The sequence below is a fragment of the Equus przewalskii genome, chromosome 1 (genome assembly GCF_037783145.1).
Source record: "Equus przewalskii isolate Varuska chromosome 1, EquPr2, whole genome shotgun sequence".
NCBI lineage: Eukaryota > Metazoa > Chordata > Mammalia > Perissodactyla > Equidae > Equus > Equus przewalskii.
In genome coordinates this window covers 166132856-166158578 of record NC_091831.1, presented here as the reverse complement: position 1 = coordinate 166158578, position 25723 = coordinate 166132856, and the positions used below count along the sequence as shown (strand labels likewise).

At 37.5% G+C, this 25723-nt stretch overlaps 1 long non-coding RNA gene across 3 annotated transcripts in view; it reads left to right on the top strand.

Annotated features, from left to right (window-relative positions):
* The window catches only part of LOC139084687 (uncharacterized), a 258448-nt gene that overhangs the window by 60917 nt on the left and 171808 nt on the right, over positions 1 to 25723 (top strand). For all 3 annotated transcript variants that reach the window (XR_011542267.1, XR_011542260.1, XR_011542277.1), the window contains exon 2: positions 5133 to 5259. This is a non-coding gene — a long non-coding RNA (uncharacterized lncRNA). The remainder of the gene's footprint in view (positions 1 to 5132; positions 5260 to 25723) is intronic.

Below are 25723 nucleotides of genomic sequence, written 5' to 3'. Positions count from 1 at the left end.
ATGCAAAATACATGATTATGTTCATTTCTGATTTTGTTTCTTACTGATGGCAATATTTTTCCATCATCTTTTTGTTAATACTGTATATTTTTTTAAAATAGAAGTTAACAAGTTCTAAGGTTAAAATTTGTATCTGTTTTGATCCACATGAGGGAACTGAATTGAGATACTCTCAATGATAGAGCAGAAGGGAGTGTAATTAATGGCATCCACACAGAATCGTTGGGACATATAGAGTTTCTGAATATCTGAATTCAGCAATGCCGTCAGTGTTTTGGCTGGCAGCCTATAACCTCCTTTTAACCTGAGCCCAGCTTACTCAGCAAGCTATGGCAAATGACTGCTGAGCTGTTACTTTCTTATTTCAAAATACACCTCCAGTTGAGAGAGGCCCATGCTCTTTTACATATGGTATGGGATTTTGTTTGGGAACTCCATTTTCTGTCATGAGTTTTTTAAAGAAACGTGCAGCAGTGGCAGTGGCAAAAAAATCAGAAACTTTGGGGCTGGCCCCGTGGCCGAGTGGTTAAGTTCGCGCGCTGCGCTGCAGGCGGGCCAGTGTTTCGTCGGTTCGAATCCTGGGCGCGGACATGGCACTGCTCATCAGACCACGTTGAGGCAGCGTCCCACGTGCCACAACTAGAAGAACCCACAACGAAGAATACACAACTATGTACCGGGGGGCTTTGGGGAGAAAAAGGAAAAAATAAAAAAAATCAAAAAAAAAAAGTTAAAAAAAAAAAAATCAGAAACTTTGGAAAGGAAGGAAGGGAGGGTGAACTCACATAAACTGAGATGCGGCACTTGTTTTGGTCAGGCACAGAGAAGTTTAGAAACACTCTGCAGGTGGGCCAACAAAATCTATCCTGTAGGACATGGACTACAGAGTTCTGAGCTAAAGTCCTTCCATCCAGCCTGTAATGCCACCGTCTCTCACAGCTAAACAAGAACAAGTTTATTCTCCTCTCCCATACATTTACATAGCTAAAGAAGCAGGACTAGAGGATTGGTGACGAGAGGCAGGAATTATACCCACGGTGTGTGCATCGGAGGGTCTGTAAGGAGGAGGGAGGAGGAAATAGTGGCAAAAGTGATGAGCCATCTCCTAAAGAGTGTTGATTACAAGGACAGTGACCACAAATTCCCCACACTGTCTGGGAAACACCTGTGCTTTCCAAAGCTAGCAGCTGAAGTGAGTCAAGTAGAAAATTCAAGCAATATATTTCTTTCATTCATTGGGTCATTCTTCCTAAAAATATTTCTTGAGAACAGCCTGTGTTCAAGACGCTGTGGTAATGCTGTGGGTAGATATAGCACTGAACAAGGTGAAGACCTGGGCCTCATGAAGCTTACAATCTAGTGAGGAGACATATCATAAACAAGTAAGTACATACGAAATTTCAATCAGTGACAAATGCTATTAGGAAACATAAAGGAAGATAAAAACGGGGTAGATACTGACAACATGTGGTGGGGGATGTGGACACTATTTCCTATTGGGTGATCAGTGAAAGGCCGATCTAAGGAGGTGGAATATGAACAGAAATGTGAGGGAGTGAACCATGTAAAGATCTTACGAAGAATTTCCAGGAAAGAGAATAGCAAATACAAAGTATCTAAAGTTAAAATAAGTCTGGTTTCTAGCATTAAAACAAGAAAGTCACTGTTGCCAGAGTAATAGCTAAGCAGAGAATGAATGGAAATCATAATAGAAGATTAGGCAAAGTCCAGTTCATACAGGCTTTCATAAGCCATGGCAATGGGTTTGACTTTTTATTCTGAAGTTGATGAGAAACGATTAGAGATATCTCTGTAGAGGAGAGATATGAAACTTGTTTAAATTTTTAAATGACTCCAAGGATTCTGGTCTGAGCAAATTGATGAACAGTGGCATTATTTGCTGAGGTGAAGAAAACTAGAGAGGAACAGATTGCAGAGAGGGGTGGGGGAAGATGAGGAAAAAAGTTCTAATTTAGATTAAGTTTGTGGTGTGTATTAGAGAACAGAAAGATAATGTTGAGTAGATAATTGAATATAAAAATCTAGAGCCCAGGGGAGAAGTCTGTACTGATGGAAAAGATTTAGACGTCATCAGCATTTAGATGCTATATTTAAGGTGATGGAACTAGAAGAGACCGTATAGAGGTTGACAGTGGATAGAAAAGAGAATATCAAGAACTGAGTCAGGGCTTTCTAACATGAAGAAGAGGAGACTGCAAAATAAATGGAGAACAATCATATGGAAGGAGGAAAAGAAACAATGTGTTGTCTCATAAGCTAAGTAAAGAGAGTATGTCAATAATGAGGTAGTGGACAACTCTGTCACATTCTGCAAAGAGATCAAGTATGAAGAGGACTGAGAATAGATCATGGATTTGGCAAATGATAGGTGTCAATGATGTCCTTGACAAAGTTTTAGTGGAATAGCATGGACAAAAGCCTGACTGGAAAGGATGAAGAAAGAATGGGAAGTAAAGAAGTGATGAAAGCAAGATATTAAATTGGAGTCTCAGTTTCCTCGTTAATAAAATGCAGAAATTGATCCAAATAATCTGAAATCCCTTCTGTCTAAACATTTTTTCATATTTTTATCATGAGTTTGAGCTCTTTTTATATCTGCCATTTTGACAAATGCTAGATTCCTTGTTCATTTCATTACCTTCCTTTGCAATTAAAAATGAGAGAGAAATATTATTGGACATTAGCTGTTTCTCCCCAGAACTAATTTCATAATTTCACAGGTAATGTAACATTATTACCTGTTAGATTATGCCGATATTTTTAGGCTGTTATTTTGGATTTGTTGCCATTAACAGGGAAATATTTTCATTTCCTGATGCTCAATATTTTCTTAATACATTCTTTTCAGAAAACTACTATCTTAAGCCACCTCTGCAGAAAAATGTAACAATTGGCAGCATTGCAAGAAAATTTAAAATATATTAATATAGCCTAAGAGGAGTTAATAGGATGCTTTTATTTCTGATCCAAAATAGGCAATGGTTTCAACAATTAGACATTATAAATGTATAGAAGGTATTCCTATCTTGGCAATATGAACACTCAAGTCAGTGAATTACTTCCCATGGAAAGAACAGAATGAAAACCTCCTGTTTAGGTTATGTCTTCCGTATACTAAGTACTAAAAATTTAACAACTCTGGCCATTCAAGCAACACTTCTACTCTTCTACTATTAGCACTGCTAGTCGTAGTAATAATGATAATAATAACGAGTAGATCAGGCTAGAGTGATCTGTTGGATTTGGTCTACCTTTCAACAGAGTAAAATGTCAATGGCCAAGCAGTACTTTAGTCAGACATTTAACCCTGGTGCATGTGGCCCCAGATCTTTCAACATTAAACCCCTGTTTCTATAAAGCAGATTGAATTATGCTGCTTGGAGAGATCCTGTGATATCGTGATTTATAATAAGAAACATATATTTGGTCTTCTTCCAATTTCTAGCACAGAGTTAAAACCCTTGGAATTTTCTAAGACAGCAATAAGGTGTCTTTTGTCATGTGAATGAGGCGACTTATGGAAGCGCCTAAGAATGAGGGTTGGTCACCAGAAGAACCGACCAAGTGATTAGGGGGTTGGAACTTTCAGTCCCACCCCACAACCTCTGGGGAGGGGAGCAGGGCTGGTGATTGATCAGCAATGGCCAATGATTTAATCAATCATGCCTATGTAATGAAGCCTCCATAAAACCCCCAAAGGAGAGGGTTCGGAGAACTTTTGTGTTGGTGAACATATGGTGATTTAGGGAGAATGGTGCACCTGGAGAGGGCATGGAAGCCCTGTGCCCTTTCCCCATACCCCGCCCTATGCATCTCTTCCTTCTGGCTGTTCCTGAGTTATATCCTCTTACAATAAACTGGTGATCTAGTAAATAACATGTTTCTCTGAGTTCCGTGAGCTGCTCTAGCAAATTAATCAAATCTGAGGAAAGTGTCTTGGGAACCTCTGATTTATAGCCAGTCAGTCAGAAGTACAGGTAGCAAGGCATCTGAATTTTAAGGAGAAGTCATTGGAACCTCCAATCTATAGCCAGTCTGTCAGAAGCATAGGTGATAACCTGGGCTTGAGACTGGCCTCTGAAATGTGTGCATGTGTTTGGGCAGGGGGACAGCCTCATAGGACTGAACCCTTAACATGTGGGATCTGATGCTATTTCTGGGTAGATAGTGTCAGAATTGAGTTGAATTGAATTGAATTCTCAAACACTAGAATTGCTTGGTGTTGTGTGGGAAGCGCCCCCAACACATGTTGGAACTGGGTCCAGGAAACTAAAATAGGGCCTGATTGGAATTCAAGTTGTATGTTTTTTGCTTTTTGGTTTTTGCTCTGGAAGATTGACTCTGAGCTAACATCTGTTGCCAATATTCCTCTTTTCGCTTGAGGAAGACTCCTGAGCTAACATCTGTGTGAACCTTTTTCTATTTTGTATGTGGGTTGCTGCCACAGCATGGCCACTGATGAGTGGTGTAGGTCTGTGCCTGGGAACTGAACCCAGGCTGCCTAAGTGGAATACACTGAACTTAACTACTAGTCCACAGGGCCAGCCCCCAAGTTGTGTGTTTAATGTAAAACGGGTTATCTTCCTGATAAATCAGAAAGATAACCCATTAAAGTGATTTTATGGATCCCTTTTTCCAAATATGGTTGTTTGCTTTTAGCTTATAAACTATTTTTTCTAAACAAACCAAGGTTTATTTTCAGATCAATAACAATTACAATGTGATTCTGAATTATATTTGTTTAATATAGCATTAAGAAATAATACCCTTGTATAATATTTTGAGGTATTACACCTCATTAAAATTCTGGTTGGTAATTTATTTTGAAAATTTTCTGGAAGGATTTTCCTTGCTTAGAGGAAATGACATTTCTTGTCATTTCAAGTCGTGGAAACAAATAGTTCATAAATAAAAGTAGTATTATGGAATAATTCAGAATTCACATGAAAAAAATTAATCAATTGTCCTTTCTGCCAGATTATGGACATTAAGGACTTTTCTCTTAGAGCTCAGGTTTAACAAACAGTATTTTCTAATTAGCCAGTAGGCGGGCAGTCACACCCCATCTGCTCTTCTCTCAACTCATAACACACTCCGTCTATCTCTTCCAGCCCTGCCTCAAGCTCCTGCTGTTCTCCACTTAGCATTGACTTCATTTCTGCCCTGCTCCCAACCCATCCTTGTTTGGAGCTGTCAGCTTTGGTTCTTCTGTGACTCAGCGCTGAGTTTCATATCAGAGTAAGTTGAAATCCATTTCCAAGCCATTAACTCTGTATTCGCTCAAGTCAAGAGTCACAACCCCACGTAAACCCTCTGTATATTCCCCTAGGTCTTGACCCATTCTTTTGTGGAGATTACAAGTTCTCCTTCAGTCAGTCACAATAAAATCCAAATAAGGGTTAAATCCTGAGCCTACTTGGATTTGAAAAGTTTTCCCACTCTAGCTGCACACAGAGAAAGATTTGAAGCTACAAGGACAGAATCTGATAGAACGTCTCTCTCTCTAGTCATGTGCAAGGATAGATTAAAGCTAAACATGGCTCAGATCAATCAAAAGTTCAGACTGCTGAAAACTGCTTTGACTCTGGGAAACTGATGCAGCTTGGTATTAGGTGAAAATCTATGAAGTAAGAAAGCTACCTTTTAAGAATTTTTGAAAGATATCCATTGTATGTGATGTAACCTTTGATTATGATAGTATAGTACGATGTTCCTTCAAATATGTTGGGTAAATTCTTACTTAGCAGTAAGAGGATAGAAGAAAAAAATATTGCTAGTCTATTTTGTTTGTAGTATCAGATAACAAGTATGATACTTTAATCACTCACATTCACATATGATGGGTATCATTGCACTTTTTCTTGCTGTCCATATTTTAGTGTTTAGTTAGTGATATTGACACCTAAACAAAGATTTGGCCCCTGTTTGGAGTGCACTAGAACTCAGCTGCTGAAATTTTCCGGCTTATTTTTCCACATCTTAAATACAGGAGTCTGCCTTAGTGCTCATAGTTCTTATCCATAATAAGAGATTGTACAAGGTTAAGATCTAATTAGAAGAAAATACTATCCTAAGCTGTAAAAACTTTACCTCTCATTCCTTTGTGATCTTATTTCTTTTGGTAAATTTTATATATTGCATCATTCCACACTTTCACTTTTAATTAAAAATAATTATACATCATTCCCAGAAAGTATTGAAAGCTCTTTCAAGATACTCTGGAACACTCGTTACCCAGGGATTGCTTCTTTTTTCTTAAAAGAAAGAATCCAAACTTGCAAACTATTTGGCTGCTCCCACAAGGAGCATGTTTGCTGGTATCTTTGAGTCCCCCTCACTTGCTGCTAGCTCTCATGTGGCAGATTGGGTCCAGACTCTGACTTAAATGTCTAGGGTAGGAAAACTCAGAAGGTGAATTTGCAGTGAGGCCTCCGTATACTAAAAGCTGCCGCTTAACTGGCAGTAAGTGCAGCAGCAAAATTAGAGCCTGTAAGAAAATGGATTTTAAAAAATGTCTTGAATGTGAGCATAAATTACAAACAAAGATTAAGTGCCACATGCTTACAAAACTTCTCTTCCCAAAAAAAAGGTGATACGTTATTTCCGATTTTAAAATAAATGTCATTTATTTATTTATTTACTTCTTTGCTCCTTGGTCAGCAAATGTTCAATGTAACGTTGCAGCTCAATTACCAACACAGCCTGCTCGTTTTCTGAGCTGACTACACTCTCACCTTGCCTCAGCGCTCAATACCTTTGTCCCGCCCCTGCGGAGCCCAGAAATCTGGCAAAATAAGCACTGACTAACGAAAACCAAGGAAATGCCATTTGGGTTCTCTGCCAATCAGGCAGTAATCTGGCGGTGACTCTCCGGGCTTGACAGATAGAAAGATTTAGCTGTGATTGTGTCTGATGTCACGCGAGTGAGTCAGGATGGGGTTGTGTTCATCAGTCTGTTTCCATCAGGAGCTTATAAAGGAGAAAATCCCTTCACTCTGTGATAATTCTTCTCTCTGTTTGACCTTTCCTAGCACCTGCAGAGAACAGGTCATGCCGTGATCCCGTCAAGCACATTCCTTCACCCACACACCACACGCACATGCACACCCACACTTTATACAATGTAAACTAAGTATTCAAAGAAAAGCGTAAGGACCCAGAGGTACATATTTAAGTTAGAAAGCTTTTCTTGTTTGTTTTTGAAATCTAAGATGTCATTGAATTTGCAGGAGTAGAATTGCTTCCTTTTCTCACTTGAACTTGACCTTTCTGGATTCATTCTAAATCCTACCCAGGCAGCAATCTAAATGATGGAAATGGTAGATACTAAAAACTGATGACACTGTTTTTTTAGTCCAGTGAAAAAAGAACCTAAAAAGAAAGCAAGAAGACTTACTTGTATTGGTAGATTATTTTTGTGGTTATCCATCAAATAGATGGATCTTACCCAATATATCTGCCCATAATGTTCTCTTTTCTTTTATTATGTACAGAAAACCTGCACTTCATCAAATTACTTCTGCCGGTTTTCTATACATACAGTAAATGATTTCAGAAATTAACTCAGTAGAGCTCTTTGTTCAAATTTGTCATTTATCTATTAAAATTCTTCAGCTTTTGTCAGACAATGTACTTAGCTCTGTAATAAAAGTCCCTGAAGATATGTGTGTGATTTGTCAAAAGAGAGACAAAAAGTGTATAAAACTTGAAAATGTCAGCAATCAGGAGATTTAACAGACTTTAGTAAATTTACATAGAATGAATAGAAATCCTTGATATTAATAAACTTAGCTCGGGGGAGTAAAATAGAGGGGGCAAAGAATGATAACTTGAATACAATTTCGACATCACTTCTTCCAAAATTAAAAATTATTACGGATAAATGTGTGATAGAGTTTAAATAACATAAATGTAACTGTTTATCACCACTCCAAAGTTTCAGAGCGAGAATTTTTTTCTGAAGTAAACCAGTAAAGTATGTAATTTTTCACTTAGTTTATTTTCTCCAACACGGGAACTACTGTTAAATGAGACAAGACATATTACATATGATAAGATTGCCTGGCAGAGGGTGGATAGGAAGCAGATAGGTTGGCTTTATGGAATCCCAAAATATGTTGTATTAGTGTACCAGGATTGCCACAACAAAATGCCACAAACTGGGGGGCTTAAACAACAGACATTTATTTTCTCACAGTTCTGGAGGCTGGAAGTCCAAGATCAATGTTCATGTCTTCGGAGGCCTCTCTCTTTGGCTTGTAGATGGCAGTCTTCTTGCTGTGTCCTCACGTGGGTTTTCCTTTGTGCACGTGCATCCCTGGTGGCTCTTTTTGTGTCCAAATTTCTTCTTATAAGAACACCAGTCATATTGGACTCGAGCCCATCCTAATGAACCCTAGGGGGTTCATTTTAACTTAATCACCTTTAAAGGCCCTAACTCCAAATGTAGTTATATTCTAGGGTACTAGGGCTGCAACATATGAGTTAGGAGGGAGGACACAATTCAACCAATAACATATGTGTTCTGGAATGAGAACAATTACAGCTTTCAGATTCCAAGATCTTGGCATCTTCTGCAGCAATCAGATGTGGGAGTCTCCTGTTGACACATAGGACCAACAGCAGTCCTATTCATGGATACCAGTGAAAGGGAAGTTCATTTGGAAGACTCTAAACCTCTAAATGCTATGATCACATCTCTTCCTCTCCCTGCTAGAGGACAACACTGTAGCACGTGTGAGGGGTGGGCAGAAGTTTGTATTAGCTGTTTATAGCTTTAATTCTAATCCTACATTTCCCATTGACCACAGAAAGTCTCTGAGCATGAAATTCTCCACACCCTTTAGCTCTTTTTTCTAGCTCCTTCTTTCCATGATGCTTTGCCTTTCTCTTCCTGGCCAGAGTGCCAACCAGTGTATTGCTATGGAACAGTGGGCATGCTAGTGTGTATATGGGAGTGGGGCAAGTCATGCAGAATTCAGTATATAGAAAGAAGAAAGATCTTCTTTTCCTTTTTTATTCCTTAATTGCTTTCTTGAAGTGATATCACATGAGAAAACATGTTAGTTAATAAACAGAACATGCTGACATATTTTCCCTCAGATCTGAATTTCTGATTGGGGAAAGTCATGGAACAAGAAAATGAAAGAATGAATAATGTTGGCAAAATGTATTTGAGCATATGAATTTTTATATTGGCACCATCATTTCATAAGTTTTATATTGGACTTAACTTCTTCATTATAAAGGCTTCCTCTCCTGTAAAACTCCTTTTATAAGTGGCTGAACAGTAGTGACAACAACAACAAACACAGAGTTTACTATGTGCCAGGCACTGTACTAAACATTTTACAAATAGGAAGCCTTTTGTTCTCACATCAGCCTTGTTAGGTATATAGTATACTATGTCCATTTTACAGATGAAGATACTGAGCCAAAAGGAGGTTAACTGAGAACCCAGAACTGCACCCAGGTAGCCTGACTTCAGGGCCCAGTTTTCAGCCATGACTTTATACATCAGGAAAAAAACGGCTTATATTCCTGTGACCAGTATTCATGACAAATGGTAATTCTAACTTACAAAGGGGTCTGCTGTACTACTAACAGGGAAGAGAGGCAATTTTTTCAGAAAAGGAAACATTTTAACTGAAAAACTTGGACCATATGGTAAGGCAATCCATGCTTTTGTATTAGTTTCCCCTCTGGTGCTGTTTACTACTGTCCTGATGGGATATTTGCTGACAACTTTTGCAGATCCTAATTGTCCTAATACATTATGGCTTCTTACAAAACAATCAGAACATAAATGATGCCCACCTAGATATTTTAAGTCTAGAACTTTATCATTGTAGAGCCAATTTCCATAATAAATTCAAAAGATTTTTTAAATGAAATTTCTATCTCCCATGATTATGCAAATCACCAGAGCACTTTTATGTGTGTCCTTAAAAATGTTAACTGTCTGAATGTTCAAGTTGTTGCTTCACAACCAATATGGCTGATGTAAGAATATATATGGCACAAAGACTGACCTTATTCTTTCCTCAGATGGAGCAAAGTCTTATACTGATGGATAAGACTCTAGCCAGTAATGAAATAAAGGAGGTTGACATATAAATTGAGTCTTTTTTTACTGAGTTGAAGATATGTGTAAGAATATTCCAGAAGGTTCACTAGCCAGTTTTGGCAAAGTCTATTAGTACTCCACGCTTTCCACTACATTTCCCTGTTTCACAGGCAGTTAGGTTGGAGCCATGTAACAAGTGTTAGGCAATGAGCTGTCAGCAGAAATATCACTCTGGTTCTAGGCATTTAAGAACAGGCATGTCTCCTCCATTCTTCTCTACTTCTTCAACAGTGACCTTAAAGTTTATGTGTTCTAGCTGAGGCCACTACAAGACAACAGAGCCTTCTGTGGACCCTTGCTAACCGATATTGGACACGTAAGATTTGACGTGTTAAGCCATTGAGATTTGGTGATTGGTTTGTCACCACAACACAACTTAGCCATGTCCTATGAAAATGTGGAAGTTAGGGCTGGGGTGAGGGTTTACTATACCCTTGAACGGGCAAATTCAGTGGACTTTCTTTACTTATTTCCCACATGTAAAATCACATCCCTTAAAGATCCAAAAAAGTATACCTTTTAACTTATTCTAAATTTTCTTTCCAGTTTCGATAGCTGACGTCTGGGGATAGATGTTATGAAATGTGTAAACAATCACTGGTACAAACATGAAGAAAGATTAAAGAGAAAAACTACTTGGAACAAGAAAAATTTCAACAAAACTCACCTGGCTTTAACTACCTGTGCCTAGCAAAATTTCCTCCTTTCCTAATTTCACATTCATCTTGTGACCAATTATTGTGTTGAAAAGTTAGCTTCATTGAATGGCTGATGTGGCGCAACACCCAGATCCTCTTTTTAGGACCAAGGTGTACATTCCTCCAGCAGCCAGGGATGTGTCCTGCTCAGAGATCACAACTGAGACCCTCCTCAGGAATTTCAGTCCAGGGGAGAGTGCAGCATACGCAAAGTGTGCCCTTCTCCAAGGTGGCCCCCTTCCAATGACTTGCGAATGTGGTGGGTACAAACGTCTTGCCTCTGTGTGGGACATCTTTGAATTCCTATCCTAGCTTAGAAGTTCCCCACTGGATCTGCTGAGGCCTCTGTCTCAATTTCCTTGTGTTTTAACTCTTCCCTCTGCCCGGTCCTGTTTCCCTTGCTACCTAACAGAAACTGTTCTTCAGAGCTCTCCCCAATGAACCTCTTGCCGGTAAGTCTCTGACTCAGAGTCGATTTCCCGAGGAAACTAATTTATGACATCCATAAGGCCCCAAATAGAATTGCAACTTATAATGAAAGGGTAGTTTGTGCATAAAGAAAATCTGCATTCTTATTTTTTCTTAAAATGTCTAAGATATGTGGCCTAATAATTCTGAATTATCATAAATAACAATTTTAATATAAAATTATACATAAAATAATTATTGGAATTATTTTAGTTTTCCAGAGAAATTGCAAAAATAGTGCAGAATTCATAGATACTTTTCACTATTTCCTCTGTTAAAATATAAACTAAGGCGAATTAACAATTTTGAGTTTACTTGAGCAAAAATCAATGTGAATCGGGCACTATTCAATCTAGCCAATGGAAAGGAAGCCCAGGAGCTGGGCAAAATGAAAGACTTTTATAGGCAGAAGGTGAGCGGGAACAAGGCAGTTATACTAGACAAGACGGTGGGTTGGTTATCAAAAAGTTACTTTCCTTTAGGAGGTGGGAGGAGTCTACCAGGCAGATGACCTACCTACTGCTGATCAGGTGGCTGCTGATTGGCTTAAGATTCCATTTCTGGGAGAGCCGAAACTGTAATTAAGCCTCAGTCTGGTGACATGGGGCTTAGTACAAGCAACTCCATTTTGGGCATGTTGTCTTATTTTTAACACCTGAAGTGTTAATATCTTATGTTACCTTGGTACCGTTGCCAAAACTAAGAAATAAACGTTGGTATATAACTATTAACTAACTTCTAGACTTCCAGACTTTACCTATTTTTCCGTTAATTTCTTCTTTCTGTTCTAGAATCACATCCAGGATACAACATCGCATTGAGATAACAGCCATTTTTAGTTGACAGATAAATATGTGTATATATACAAATAACTTTAAAGTGATTAACAACTATAAGAAATATATTTTTAAACCTGCATAAAAATAGTGTACCATCTGATACTAACTAGCTGTGTGACTTTATGCATATTTCTTCACTTCTCTGGGCCTTGATCAACATATCTATAAATAAGATGGGGTTAACTTTTATGATATCTTGAGTCCCTATCCATTTCTTACGTTCTATGCTTTGATACTGTTAAAGATGACATGAAATTTTGCAGAGCGATATAAAGAAATATTTCCTGTTAGAAAATTACAATTAGAACAGAAATTTTCTAATTAAGGTAAATGAAGTGGGCACGCCTCCGTACTCTTAATGGAGTTCTGTTACAATTTTTAATTGTTAATTCGAAATTTTTTTTAAAAAGTACCAGATAGTTCCCTTCAGCAATGAGCAGAATCAAAGATTGAGATAGAATAAGAAGCAAGTGCATCCATGAAATGAAGAAAAGATATTTGAAGTAATTCTTTGGAGAGTTTAGGGCAGAAAGAGAAGACTCCTGAAGGTCCATATCTCATTAGTTAACTATATTTACGTTGGGTCAGCAAAGAATTGCCCTGGATTGGTAGAGCTGGTGATTAGAAAGCCTCAGAAGACATCACCTTCTGATCAACACTTAATTATTTTTTGTAAATATGAAGCTAGTTCAACAGGTCAAAATGAGAATAATTATTATTCTGAAGAAGAACATTAATTTCTTGCAAATAAATTATGCTAATCTTTAGGCATATTATTGCAAAAGAAGAAAGAAAATACATAAAGAAGTACAGTACATGCTTTAATTCAAATCCCTTACATTATGAGAGTAATTTAATGAAACTCTATTTGTAACAGCTAATGATAATTTGTTAACAAACATTAACTTAAATATGAACACTAAGTGGTATTGCAAAGCCTTGTAAGGCTTGTAAAGTCTTGTAATATAAAGAGTGATTACTTGTTTAAATATATTCTAAAATTAACAATGGTTTTTTTAAGTATTTTCAACCGAGTCAATTTATTTAGAAAAATGATGTAGTGAATTTAGAAATTAATCAGATTACAATAGAGTTAAGTTTAATTTTTAGCAATGAGCATGTAATGTCCTAATTTTTAAAGAGCATTTTAAGTATTGGTCCTCTTACAAAAGGAAAATCTTATGGAAATTTATATTTTATTCACGCACCTGTGTGTGAAAGTCATTAATTTTTAAGAAAGTGAGTCATTTGGATACAACTCTGCTAAAAGATTTCTGTCTTTTGGAAATGGGTATAATGTCCACGAATACGATAGAATTAGATTTATTTAAAAGAATGATAGTATTTTTGTGTACTAACTAAACCACTCAAGCCATAAAATCTGTAGTGAAATCTTTTAGGTGTCAGAAGTCATGAGGCATGTGTGTGTATGCATGCATGCATGTGTTGGGGAGATGGGATGGGCTGTGAGGTGGTTGGGAGCTCTGCAGCCTTTCAGAGAGGCATGAGGTCCTTTTTAGCTGTGGGTATTATGAACATGGAAGAGAAATGTGGTTTCAAATTATGGCCATGGTTCTTCCTGGTAGGTGGTTCTGTTTCTTCTGAGAGAAACTGCAGGCCATTGGAAAGGAATCAGGCTTGCAGCTACTGTGGACATAGTCAAACTCTACAATTCAATTATTCTGATCAAATCAAATGACGGGGACTTCTCTTACAGATTAAAGGTCTCTTTGTGGTATGAATGGTTCAACTCAATTACTTAAGTGTCACATAGAAACAATAGTTGGACACTTCAAAAGGGTAGATGATGTTCAAATCTTTCATATTTGGCTTTGTAATCCATGGTATTATTATTTTTCCAGCACATTTGCTTTCCTAATTGTGTTTTGCTTGGATTCATATTAAAAAGTTTGTCTTCCCTGAGCACACACCAGCTGGGTAGTGGGAGGAAAGGGCCTCAGAGCTAACCAGGCAGTGGGGCAATACAGCTCTAAGATTCAAAATTAGTCATGAATAATTCACAAAGCAGATAATCCACCCATGGGTAAACAAAAGGTACTGGAATCATCCCAGGATTATTTTATCTCCCTTTCTAATTCTTAGACTACCAAATTATTCTTTACTTTTTTACGCTACTTAACAGGTACACTAAGATATTTTATTTAAAGATTTTTAATTTAAATTGATGACTCTTTAAAAACAATGATATTTATTTTGTTTATTCTTGATTATATTTCCTTTTATTTGAAAGAAAGCTCTATCATATGTATGTATAAATAGCTAATAAAATATGAGGTTAATACATTTTTGAGATCTAATAAATTGTGGATATTGCGTTCTCATCTAACTTGCCATTCAACTAGGAGACAATTGTTTTGCCCCTCTGTCCTTCAGTTACTTCCTCTAGAATGTAGATGAGAATAAAAAAATCTTTAAAAGACATCCCGAGAATTAAGATAACAGGTGTCTGATATCAATAAATGGAAGGTACTATAAGTGCCTTGACTTTATTCTTTCTTTGCATATATCCATTGCCATATATGTCTCATTTAGGGTGCCAGAATAACTGTTGCTATAATTATTATTTTATATTCACTGAACAAGAGCAGAATTCTTGGTACAACACAACACATCGAGTAAAAGGTACTTTCTGTCCTGGGGAGAGCGTACAGGTAGTAGACTACAGAAACAATAGAGAAATCTCAGAAACACCGGTTACTGTTCAGTAGTGAGTTATTCCATCAGGAAAAAAAGGGATGATTGTTATTCTCTTCCTTCTAAAAATGCCTTCTTGTTCTAATAAGTGAAGGAAGATAAATATGTAAATGCTCATATGTCACATATTTGCAGTCTGCAGAACACTTCCCTCCTTTGTAGACCATTTTAAGGAAGTTTGAAATTAAAATTATAGTCCACTCGCAGAGCTTGTGTAGTTCTGTGTCTAATCTATTTTCCATTCTAGGTATATACACATATTTGGATAAATCATTTTTCCTTTGAAACGCCACTCAACTTCCTCCCACACTAATTCCTTTCAGTATTGAAAGTCAACTTAAATATTTTATTTAAGGGAGCATGAAATATAACCTTTCTTTTAACACAAATGTAATCTCCTTTCTTAGCTTATCCCACCGTGAAGGCAGACACTGTCTTATTTGATTATATGATAAGTATGTCATCTGAGACCATCAATATGACTCTGCTGATTACATTCTCATCCTCGAAAATCTCTCTCCTTGTGTTATGGCATCATATTTTCTCTATTTTCATTCTTCTTGCTACTCCTTCTTTATCGCTTTCATGGACCCGTTATCTTGATCCAGCCCTGTTAAGTATTATCCAAGGCTCAGTCCTACAGGTCTTGTTCTTTCCCTACCCTTTTGCCCTTTGGAGATCTTGCTCCCTCACCTTCCCATGGATATCCTTGCAGAGGGGAAATCTGTAACCTATAGATAACCACTGACTGTTCTGGCTCAGCAAAGCACCATACCTCTAGGAAAAATAGAATCACCAAAAGATGGGTGGTATTGTCAAATATTGCTGGTGAGTGCAGAAAAAAAATCTTCAGACCTGAAAAGAGTGGATATTTCCCTGTCTTTCATCTGCCGCACAGTCAGGTATTATAAGAACAGAATGTCTTTCATATTTTTATATATAAGTGGTTCTAGTCCTCAGAACTGTGAAAAATATTTCAACTATGTTCCTTCAAACATGCATATCGGTTCATTGTTGTACGGGCTTTTTTTTATTGTCACTGAAAGATCTCTAATTTTATGATTCTATGAAACAGTAAAGTAATTAGAATCCAGTAACCATCATGCCCTGTGGAAATATAAAGACTATTTTCTCCAAATTAAGATTTATTTAAATCTTATAATAGAGAATAATTTCTAGTTTCACTGGATTTTTCTTATTTTTTAACAGCTTTATTATGGCATAATTGATATACAAAAACTGCACATATTTAATGTCTACAATTTGAGGAGTTTGGACTTTGTTTCTTTTTAAAAATGAGCATAATTGTACATGAAATTACTACAAATTGTTTAATAGGTTGTCTTAACACTATTAGCTCAGACTTCACTCACAATTTGATGATCTATATGCTGTTTGACTGTATGCTGTTTACAGTTTATAGATTCCAGGGAGGTATTTTTTCCTGTTCATTTAGATCAGATTTGGAAGAAACATATTGTTCAAAATAAATAAAAGGTTTTCCCCCTATAACCTTTATTTAATAATGTTTCAAATGTTCCAATATTCAATAATGAATGAAACAAAGCTGTTACTATAAAAGAAGGCAGTTTGCACACAGTATCATTGTATATTTATGAAACTTTGAGAAACAACCAAAAGTATTGCAGTTATGGAAATGTAGTAAAATTAATGGACATGTGACAAATACACAATAGGAGCTTTTCTATGGAAGCATCTTTAGTAAGTTAGAGGATGTAATGGGAAAAAATTTACTTACAACAGGATAAAAACACCAAATCTAAGAGAAATCTTAACAAAATCTTAAAAATCTTTAAAAAAATTTTAACAACAGATGCTAAAATCTAAGGGAAAAAAACTAGCACAATTTGACTGAGAAATATAGAGTTTTTAATAAATGGAAAGGAATGGCCTATTCATGGACAGAAATATTGCGCTTATAAACATGTTTAGTGTTTCCAAATGAATTCATAGGTACAATTAAATGTTAATCAAAACTCCCACGGAGTGTTTTGAAACTGAAAACAAAAGCATGAAGTCGTTTTTGGAAAATAAGCCAGTTAGAATAAATAAAATATTTTTGTAAAAGAATAATAATAATGGAGACTTGGTCTACCTTGTACGAATATGTATGACACAGCAATACAAAGGAATGCACTATTGGAAAAAAGAATGGACACAGGAAAACAACAAATGTTCTAAAAACAAATCGTTTTATATATGAAAAGTATAGCAAAAGTAATATAAAAAAATAAATAAGAAAGGCGAAGATTATTTAATAAACAGTGATGAGATTTCATCCCCACTAGAATATAAGATCCGCAAAGGCAAGATTTTATTTAGTTCATCACTGTTTCGTTCTGTGCCCGGAAGATTGTCTTTACAGGTAGGTGGTCATCACGTATCTGCTGAATGAAACTGGTTTAGAAAAGTTCATTTTGATCCTCCCATCACACCATACCTACGATTAAATTTAGATAAATCGTATAGTTAAACTCCAAGAAACTAGGAACGAACGAACATTTATCGCCTTTTTTTTAATTTTTTTTTTTTGAGGAAGACTAGCCCTGAGCTAATATCTGCCACCAATCCTCCTCTTTTTGCTGAGGAAGACTGGCCCTGAGCTAACATCCATGCCCATCTTCCTCTACTTTATATGTGGGACGCCTGCCACAGCATGGCTTGCCAAGTGGTGCACAGGTCCGCACCTGGGATCCAAACTGGGGAACCCAGGCCCCAGAAGCAGAACTTGCGAACTTCACCACTGTGCCACTGGGCGAGCCCCCCAAATACTTATCAAGTCTTTCAATGGAGGAAAACTTTATAAACCTAACAGCAATAGATATCATAAAGGAAAATTATAGATTTTATTACATTCAAATGTAAAATATGTGTCTGAAGTTTACAAAACTCTATAAACAAAATTAACAAGCCCAAAAGAACTTTAAAATATTTGTAATAAATTTGTAAATTATCAAATAAAACATTACGCCCCTATATTGGAATGGTAAAAGGGCACGAGTAAATAATTTAGAGAGGAGGGAATAAAAATCGCTAAGAAACGTAAAACATTTAATTTCTCTAGTAGTGAAGAAATGTAAATTAAAACAACTATGAGATACATATAAGCCACCCCAAAACTACCTATTTAATTGTGAATATTTAAATAGATATAATGTTCATAGCTTGCAGTGGGATAGTAGCATCGTCATGCTGAAACACAAGAGTAACGAAATCTTTAAAAGTATCTATTGTATTTGACCCAATAATTCCACTTCCAGGAATCTAAACTAAAAAAAAATTAGAAACATAATCAAACACGTATTTGCAAATACATTACTCATTAAATATTTTAAATCAAAATAATTAAGAAGAAATAACCTAAATGTCCACTTATAAGGTAGTATTTACAGTAAAGTATGATTTAGCCACACAATAAATTATTATGCACTGCTTTAGTTGAAAGGAGGATTTTTTTTTAACACAGGGAAATTACTAGATTAAAATGTTAGCAAAAAAAATCAGGAAACAGACACAGGCTGGAAGGATAGGTGCTATAATGACAGCAAAGATGGTTTTATCTAATGTGTTGAGCATGTAGACACTATTTTCTTCTTTATTTTCCCAAACTTTTTTCATGGATTGCTTTTTTGATGAAAAGATAATCTTCACTAAAAATCAAGAAGGAAATTTTAATTATCAGGCGTTTTCGTATCTAATGTTATTAATTATATTATGAAAGGCCAGAGCAAGTTCATTTATATATTTATATCTGCATAGAATAATGAATATATCTAGTGAGAGTCTTAAAAAGTAAATAGGATTGTGCTGCTTGCTGCCTAACTCTTCCAGCGGTTTACCTGGGTAGCTGAAATAAAATCTAAACTTCCCAGCATGGCCTCTGCAGCAGTCCAGGATCTGCTCCTGCCTGGTCTCATCTCCCACTAGCTCTCACTTCTCATCCCCGTGTTTTCTGTCTTTCAGCCACATCACCTTCTCTCAGCTCCCAGAAAATGGATCTTCAGGTGTGCTCCTCCTCTGCATGAGACATCCTTCTCTTTTCTTTTTTCTTAGCTGACTCCTTTTCAAACATTAGGTTGAACTTAAATGTCACTCCGAAAGGCTTTCCCTGAAGCCAACATAAATTGGGTTCCTCCTACCATGCCCATTCCCCCATTCTTTTCCTTCACAGCACTTACTCTATTTGGGGCGGGGGTGGGGGGAGCAATTTTAGAAAAGTCATTAGAGATGTTTAGAGAACAAAAAATCCAGCCAGTTGAGTAACCATCTTAATACTCTCTTTCTCTATTAAATAGTTTACATGCGTTCCTGGATTTTGTAAACTGTTTACTTTGAGAACATAGCAGCCTCAGTATATGAGAATATACAATGTAAAAACGTAGTGATTTTCAGCTTTCATGATTGAAATGAGTGCATGAAAAGGAAGACTTTGGGAACCATACTTCACAGATAACCAAATAAATGAGGGGGGAGATATTGAGAAAATTTGAAATCAAATGATTACCTTACTGTGTACTCAAAATATATTGGATGGTGAGCTTAAATGCTTTCTAGAAATAGGTTATTTTGATACCTTGAAGCACAATTGGTATAGTTGAATAGGAGTATCAACACCGTACTGAGGGGCTAATTGTATCCGAAAGCATTAGTATTATAATGGTGCCTTCCTTTTTCTCTTCTTAAAAAAAAGAGAGGGAAACGCTAGAGACAATAAACTGAAGCTGGCCTGCAAGGTCCATCTGAGTTCTTCTCATTTCTTCTCCCATTCCTATCTTCCTGTCAAACTTGGAGATGGAAATATCATCTTATTCTAGTCTAAGAGAAATCTCTTCAGGGCCAATTCTGGAAATTCATTCAATAATCATTTTAAGCACCTTTCCTGGCTCTAGGAATACAATGAACAGAACAAGTATTGTCCCTGTTTTAATTTGCTTACCTTCTCATGAGAGAATCAAAGAAATAAAAATAACCAAATAAAATTAAGGTGCAAATTATAGTCAGTGCTTCTGAAAAACCAGAGGGATCAGATCGAGAACAATGAGTTAAGAGCAGGACCACTTAAGGTTGGGCCACAAAGGCAGTGTGTCAGTTATCAATTTATTACTTCTTAGCTCTGAATGAACACTTCAGTAGATGCTCTGCCAAATGACAGAATTCCTTTAAGAAGTTGTACTTTAAAGTAAGCATGATATTAAGCTTTCTCAGTGGAGGGTATCTCAGTGGAGATACCACAGAAAGAAGAGGCTTCTGCTTATTTCCAGTGGAGGAGGGGGCCAGGGGCAAGGGACAGGTGGCTGGTGGTGAGAACTTGAGGGCATCCCATAGAGGTTGTCCCAGTTAAGGGCCCAGAAAGCTGTCTCTCTGTGACTTGCTGCCTTGGCTGGTTTTACCCTTTCCTCAGCTCCCTGGAACAGAGCCCCCATGAGGCTGAACATCATAATGGTTGCTTTCCCTGTTAAATAGTTTTCATACACCAAAGTGTCACACACCTAGCTGTCATTCCTTCTTCAAACCTTCTCCCAACTCCTCATGGCACGCAGGCTCTGAAGGCCTTCTGTCACTGCTGCCTGCCAAACTATTGTGTGTTCGGCCACCCATTGCTGATCACCTGCTCTCCTCCCATATTCCAGAGAGTTGCCTTTTGTTCACTCAGCAAGTGCACACCAGCTCCGGTCTGGTTACACTGGCAAACTTCTCTGTTATCCGGTGGCCAAATCATGCTTCCTCCAATGAGGTCTAAACCACTTCCAAGTGTTGCCTTTATTGAGTATCTTCTCCAGCCCTGGGGGGCCATATAGAGTTTCCTGTATCTTAAAGTTATTCTTTTACCACAGTTAATAGCTCTTTATGTTAAAGTTCCCCTATGTAATCTGCTGTATGTTTTCTATCATGATTGGACCCAGATTGCTCTAAGGTGGCCTCTCTGAAACTGAAGGATGAGAAGCAGCTCATCATGTGGAGAAAGGCAGAGTATGTGTTGGGCAGACACTAGCATGTGGGAAGACTCTTGGGCAGAGAAGATCAGGTATACGGGAAATGATAGAGGTCAGTGTGTCTGAAAGATGTTGAATGATTAGGGAACTGAAATAAGTGATGTTGGAGAGAGGATATGCCACAGAAAGAAGTTTAATTATAATTCTAAGTGCAGTGGAAAGTTTAAAAATGGAGGGATGTGATAAGATTAACTGTAATAAGATCGGGTTTGCTGCTATATGGAAGTGGACTGCAAAGCAGCAGGAGTGAGCATGGAGGCGGGTTTGGAGGTGATTGTAGTCATCCAGGTAAGAGATGATGGCAGCCCGGCCCCTCATCAATGGAGCCCAATACATGGAGAAACATGGAGAGAGTCAAAGTAAATTTGGGAGTAGAGGACTTGCTAATTGAGTGTATGTGGTTAGTGAGGGAAAGTAAAAAATCCCTCACCGGAGTCAAGGTACCTGGGTGAATGTATGAATAATGCTTCTTCAAGTCATGACCAATCAAATCCTCAGTCCAGTCCTTCTGGAAGCTTTCTTTTTTAGATTTAAATAGAACAATTCTACCTAAGATCCTAGTGTTTCCAATCCAAATAAGACCCAAGATGACATAAGAATTTGGATTTAGTTAAACCTGGGGCTCTAAAGACCGATGCTTGCTCACCCTACAGCAGAATCTTGTACTTTGTCTTCTCCAAACCACTCAACCCCACACTCTGGATTGGCTCCTTCTTTAAATAGAACTATGTGCATGGATTGCACTAGGTAAATCATGATTTAGGAGTCCCATAAATCTAATTATGGGCCACTCTATCCCTGCCAAAAATTCCCATTTCTCTCCCATCTGATTTGAAGAAGTACATTCTTTCTCAGTTTTGTACCCAGATAAAGACAGCCTCTTATTTAATTATTCATATAGACAAAAAAAGGCTGAAGTTTTCATAATCTTCAAAAATGGAACTCCATGATTTGGTGATTTATCTGTTTCATGAGAAGACTCTGATATGCTATAGTAAATAGTCCTCTTCATCGATACCTTACCTCTCACCAAATTCTTTCACAGATTATGAGTATTTTCATGTATATTATCTCATTTGATAGCAGAATATTGGAGACTGGAGTCAGCTCAAAGATTAGGAACTAATCCCAATTTCCCGTATATAGATAGGAAACTACAGCCATGGGTAAAGCATTTTTCAAGGTCACATGGCTAGAAACTGTTACACTTACATCAAGAACCTTGTCTCCCAACAGGCAGTACAGTCCACCTTCTGCCATGCTGCCTTGGAGGCTTGTATTAAACTGAACGCTATTTCTCATATTTTGTGGAGCTTCTAACATAATACTGATCTTTATTAGGCCCCAATGTTTTTTCTAAATAGAGAAAAGCAGAAAAAGCCAACAAGCACAAGTCTTTTTTCTACCTTCAAACAAGTTATATGACCAGACATAATGCAAATAAAAAGTGCAGAAAAGGAGGATCTGAAAACTGGAGGGTGTGGAACAAGAAGACGTCTTTGTCCAAATTCCCTGGGAAGAACACTGGAGCTGCTATATGTGCGTAGGAATTCCCTGGCGATCTTGCTAACATGCAGCTTCTAATTCAGTAGATTGAGTACGGGGCCTGATATTCCAAGCTCCCAGGTGGTGTGGATGCTGGAGGTTTGCACACCACATTTGAATAGATCAGGCAGGGACATGAGACCCTCAAAACCAGTGCCTGAGGGAGCCCTCTGCTGGCAGCAGCTGTGCAGGCAGTTGATAGGCAGTTACTCCCTGTTGGCAATCCATAAGAGAGAAACAAGATTTAAGGATCAGGGTAAAAGGAGGGTCTTCTTTTCTCAGCGATGGTTAGTTTTATATGTTAACTTAACTAGGCCATAGTACCCAATTTTTGGTCAAATACCAATGTAGGTGTTCCTGTGAAGGTATTTTTCAGATGTGATTAACCTTTAAAACAGTAGGCTTTGAGTAAAGCAGATTACTCTCCATAATGTGGGTGGGCCTCATCCAATCAGTTGAGAGCCTTAGGAGAAAAGACTAAATTCCCCCCAAAAGGAAGGAATTCTGCCTGAAAACTGCCTTCTGACTCAAGACTGCAATGTCAACTTTTGTTAGAATTTCCAGCCTGCCGGCCTGCCCTGCAAATTTCAGACTTTCCAGCCCCCACAAGTGTATGCCAATTCCTTAAAATAAGTCTCTCTCTCTCTCACACACACACACACACACACACACACACACATACATACACACTATTTATTCTGTTTCTCTGGAGAGTTTAACTAATATATCCCAACAATTACAGAATAGCAATTTCCCAGCATAATATTGTTATCATATGAAATACAGACAACCATAAAGAGGAGACTCTAAAAATACTGATTATTCACTCATGTATCAAATATATTTGAGCATCCATTGTGTTCTAGGCTCTCCTGCCCCCGGGGATACAGTAGAAAGAAAGATAAAGTCCCTTCTCCCCTACCCCACGCCCACGCAGTATGTTCCAGTGAGGGAGTCAGACAACAAATAAGTGAACAAAGAACATAAATGTAGATAGCAATAAGTGTCATGAAGAAACATAAAGTAGGGGAAAAATGAAAAGAGACAGTAAAGGCTCTCTGAGGAGTTAGTATTTGAGCAGAGACCCCTCCACATTAATTCATGTGTTTACCTGACCAACAATATTTTGAGGATTCACCATATTTCATATGATTTCCCAGATGCTAGAGATAAAAAGATAAATTATATCTGACTTTAGGAAACTTATCCACAGAAGATAAAACTCATAGACACTCTGAAAAAAGTGGGTATTTTATAAAAATTATGCCAGATAGGGTAGCCTGGACTGTAAAATAGCCAGAGGATAAACAAAAGTTGGATTGGATAAATCCTTTAAACCAGATGAGCAGTGACAGAAACATATAGTGTGTGCTAGGATTCAAACTTTAAAATAAGTTGTTTTTTGAACATACTAAATTACCTAATTTATTTTGCTCTCAGCAGCATGGCTTTGAAGATCTAATTTCAGCTCTCATATAACAAATGCTATCTAGCTATTGATCCTTCCAACTTTCAAGTCTCAACATTTGTTCTTCTGTTGTTTCTTTATGACTGGTAGCTATTAGGGCTGTCATTACACAGTTCTACTCTGATACCCATATGAAGTGTAGTACATAAAAGAAGGCATTGTTTAAGGGGTTAGAGTTGATGCTGGTTGGCCCAAATTGTAATCTTCTCTGCTTACCTCAACCTACTTATTAACTCTATATAGCAAGTTTTGCACTTTTTTTGTTTTTATTGATAAGACTAGAATTTACTTTTTTATTAAATAGATAGCAAGAAGTCAAGAGTAAAAAGTTTAAAGGTAGGTGCTAATAATATAGCTATTCAGAATGAAATAATAAGAATAGAAATCATAAATATAAGCCTCAGGTAGATTTTAAAATTTGAAAGTGGATGTGCTCTGTGCATAACATATAGTTCTTTGACACATGTTTAATGAGAACCTGGTTTGGGGGAGGTGGAACTAATGTTTGTCAAGCTTTTCACAAATTCTCTCATTTAATCCTCACAATGTCATAGAAATGCTGGAATCTAGGTCTATATCAGGCCTGCTTAGCTATAAATTCCATATTCTTTCTCTCTACCCTATCGTTTTCCCTAATTTGTGCAAAAAAAATAACCGTTTTCCTGTGTCCACTCTACTTCCCCTCCAATCAAGATAGAATGACTTTTAGCAAATGCATATCTCATCATATGCATTGGTCAAACACCAATGTGCCCAGGATATAAAACTTTTCTCTGGCTTTCCATTGCCTTGAAGTTAAAGGGAAAGCTCCATAACATGGTCCATGAGGCCTTTCATGCTCTGGCCCCAATATTACTCACCAGCCTCATCTTATACTTACCCACACCTTCCTGCTTTAACCACGTGCTAGTCATTTTTTATGCTCTCTTGCACCACAGGGACTTTGCACATACAAGATTGTTTGCCTGAAATACTCTTCCTTTTGTTCTGAATCTAACTGACATCCTTCAGATCTTGGTTCAGGCATCACCTCATCAGGGCAGGTAGATGAGGAATGGGGAGGGAGTGATTATGGGAGTTTGGGAGGGGAAGTGCCAGCCATGATTGAGGGAACAACACAAGCTTCAACATCACCACTGTTCAAAGTTGTAGAGCTCTAAACTCTATTTCGTAGTCTGCTTTGCCAGGCACATCTTCCTCTGTATATCCCCTAAATATTGGTGTTCTTTGGAATTCTGTCCTCAGTCTTCTTCTTTCTCCTTCTATATGGTATTCCTGAGTCACATCCTTCAACAATGTTTTAACTATCATTTGTCCACTGATACATCCCATTCCACATTCATTCAATAAATAGTTAGAATCCTTCTAGGTTCCAGGTATATATTCAGTACTAAGGATACAAGAATTACTTAATAAAGGCTCTGCCCTCAAAAAAAAAAAAAAAAAAAAAGCCCTGTCAAGGGTGGGGGAAAGAGTTAGGTTAATAAATTTATGGTACCTGTGGTAAGCACAATGATGGAGACGTGCATAGGGTATTGTGGGGCATCTAGCCCTACTTAGAAAGATAAAGTGTCTCCTTTTCTAGATGTTGAGTCTTAAAGAGGGATGCTGGTTGTGTGTGTGAGGGGAAGACTTCAGAGAGAGGGAGCACAAGAGAAAAAGTCTTGAGGAGAGAATGAGGCACCTCAGTAATGCTGGAAGTTCAAGCCTGGAAGGGATGAGTTTAGAGACTGATGTGGGAAGTTAGGGATTAGAGCATGGGTAGCCTTGAATCCCACGCAATACCATTGGGCTTCATTCCGTAGGTGATGGGGAGTAACTGAAAGATT